This window comes from Rhinolophus ferrumequinum, chromosome 2 (genome assembly GCF_004115265.2).
Source record: "Rhinolophus ferrumequinum isolate MPI-CBG mRhiFer1 chromosome 2, mRhiFer1_v1.p, whole genome shotgun sequence".
Lineage (NCBI taxonomy): Eukaryota > Metazoa > Chordata > Mammalia > Chiroptera > Rhinolophidae > Rhinolophus > Rhinolophus ferrumequinum.
Genome location: NC_046285.1, coordinates 18,825,368 through 18,828,258, shown reverse-complemented (window position 1 = coordinate 18,828,258; position 2,891 = coordinate 18,825,368). Strand labels below are relative to the sequence as shown.

The window sequence follows — 2,891 nt, the reverse complement described above, 5'->3', positions numbered from 1 at the left end:
TGGCAGCCCTGTACCCCTCACACTATAACAGGAACTGGCCTCTCAGGAGAGTCTACCATGAAATGTAGTCTGTGAGCATTATAGTAAGTATGCGACATCGGAGAGCTACAAGCACAGACCTCGTCGCAACTGTCCCACAGATTGTCACTTTTCAGTTTTCCACCTGGATAGGAAATGAATGTCTTTCAGTTGATATATAAAATTGTAGTGTATCCCTTTATTTCCCGTCACTTTTAAATTTCATCATTGTGCATGCGTGTTTGTCTGGTAGATGTGCGGTTGGTACCTTTCTCCCCAGAGGCCTAGGTGCCTGTATCCCTGGCTCAGGCTGTTACTGAGCTGTGGTTGGAGTAGGCTGTGCCTTCTGAAGCAGTGTCTATTTACAATGGAGTTGCGGTCTCAAGAATTCCAGTCACCTTGCACAGAACGATTAAGGGTCTGACAGTATTATTTGTCAAAGAAAATCATGAATGACAAATAGCAGGAGGAGCCGTGCGGGATTTGTTAAACGGAGTGAAGCGGCAGGGCATGGATTGTGCCATGACTGCCACCCCTACTCAGAGGAAGGGGATGTTTCAGTCTGCTGATGTTCGCATGACAAAGGAGAAAGTTGACACTGGATGAGGACTGCCAGGCTTCCTGAAGAAAAATGTGAAATTACTACACTTTGGATTGATGTCACCAATGGAAGACATGTTGAGGTAGAATTCACAACTGATTGGCAGAAAGATGCTGGAGATCTCATTATAAATTGTATGTATCTCCTTGAATGTTATGAAAAAAAGAATAAGAAAGTGAAGTTTGTTGGATATGCTAAACAGAGGATACAAGAAGATTATCTTTGAATTTTAAGAAATGTCAGGTTTTATAGAAGAATTGTAGACAAACCTGGTAACCACGATCCTGAGACCTTGGAAGCAATTGCAGAAAATGCCAAAGGTCTGGCTGGAATATCAGGAGAGAGGATTTGGGTAGAAATGCAAAAAAAAAAAACAAAAATTCATGTTGGTAACCATGTAAATCATTTGATTCACCTCATCTATGATCATGATGTGGCTGCTTACATAGGCTTACTTGCTAATGCAAGTTTAAAAGAATTTAACAAAGTCAGTAAAAACGTTGAAGGTTTTTCACCAAAGCCAATGACTCTTTGTTTCAGAATTCAAAGCACAGCATGTTTACAAAATTGGATTTGAGATTGAAGATTTCAAAAAAAGAGAAAAACCTTAGTTTGTTTACAGTTAAAAACAAAAAAGATTTAATTAAAGCAGCAGACAGTTCAGAATCATTGAAACCCTATCAAGACTTCATTATAGATTCTAGGGAATCTAAAGCAAATACCTGTGTGTGTGAACTACTGAAACACCAAGGAGAGCACAGTTTTCTAAAGGAAATGCAGCAGTGGTCCATTCCTCCATTTCCTGTGAGGGGCCATGATATCAGAAATGCGGTTACTTCTTCAGGAAAATAAATTGGGGCTCTATTACAACAGTTCTGAGAACAGTGGGAAAAAAGTGTGTACCAAATAGAAAAAGATGAACTTTTGAATTACATGACGGAGACCTAAAATCTAACAGAGTTGGCTACCAAAAGCCAGGAAATTTTTGGTAAGAGTGTTTATTGTTTTGTTTTGTTTTGTTTTGTTTTTCCCCATTGCCCACAATGAGGTTTAAGAGACTCGCATATATAGCAGAATAAAAGCCAGCTTAGAAGACCTCTTCAGAAAAATAAATTTCAGATACCAAACTGAATTTTGCCTCCTTTTAATCTGATTATATCACCGAACCTTATAATTCTTTAGGAATAGTACCTGAGAAAAGTATACCTATCTTAATATGGCTAGGCTTTTTTTTTTTTTTTTTTTTTTTTTGCATACAGCAGTATTAACATTGATCTCAAAAGGTGATAATTGTTTTAAACAAAAAACTGTTTCTTGGTGCTTGCAATCAAAATAACTGGATTATTTTATAGAATGATTGTCCGTAAGTGTCTGTTCTTATCTGAATTCCAGAATAAACTTGTACTAAAAAAAAAAAAAAAAGGAGCTTGGTCTAGATTTTTATTCACTTATTTCTGTTATAAGTGTAACACTGACAACCTATAGATATCAAATATTAGTTTACCTTTAAGAATGCAAGGGTTCCACATTAAATTCTTCCAGCAAGAGTACCAACTTGGAGCTCTAGTTTTAGATGAAGTAAAGCAGGTGTTTGCAGCCATAAGTATTCGGTATGTGATTATCATCACTGCAAAATTCATGTTCATGTTGACTATTGAAAAATAATTAAAGACAATTTAGGTGATACAAACAAACAACTCATGAAGCAAACAGTCTCCTTTAGGGAGAACTCCTTTAGGGGCTGAAGGCAGGAAGCTCTTCTAATATAAAGAAAAAAGAACAAGGAAGAGAAAAATAGAAAATATCTAATTGGCTGGGGCCACACAGTCAACCTTGTTTGGGACGGAAGGTACTAGGAAATAAGTATAGAGCCCAGAGCTGGCTTGGCGTTCGGGACTGGCTGGCTCACATGTACTGTGTTTGGTCAAGCAAAGCATTTTCAGTGACACTGTTGGTACAGAGCCAGGAATGCAGTTTCCAGGTTCTTCCAGGTTCTCCACCTCACTTGGAAAGGTGCTCACTCAGGTTGTAAATGGCCATCAACTGTGATTGGATGGCCATCAGCTGTTGCTAGTTGGTCGTCAGCTGTAACCAGTGAGCCATTGGCCACTAATATAACTGCCGTGGCTACGCTGGCAGAAAAATGGGGGCTAGCAAAGGCGGAGTGTGAATTGCAGATCGTGTGGCTCCTGCTTCCTGTGTCTCCAACAGCCACCAGTGAGACTACAGTGGTATCACTCCCCTATCTATGGCTCCATGGATGTTCCTTTTT

General features: G+C 39.1%; 1 pseudogene; it reads left to right on the top strand.

Moving 5' to 3' along the window:
* Window positions 1-271: 271 nt before the first annotated feature.
* On the top strand, window positions 272-1,567 carry LOC117037985 (CCA tRNA nucleotidyltransferase 1, mitochondrial-like; annotated as a pseudogene).
* Window positions 1,568-2,891: the final 1,324 nt, after the last annotated feature.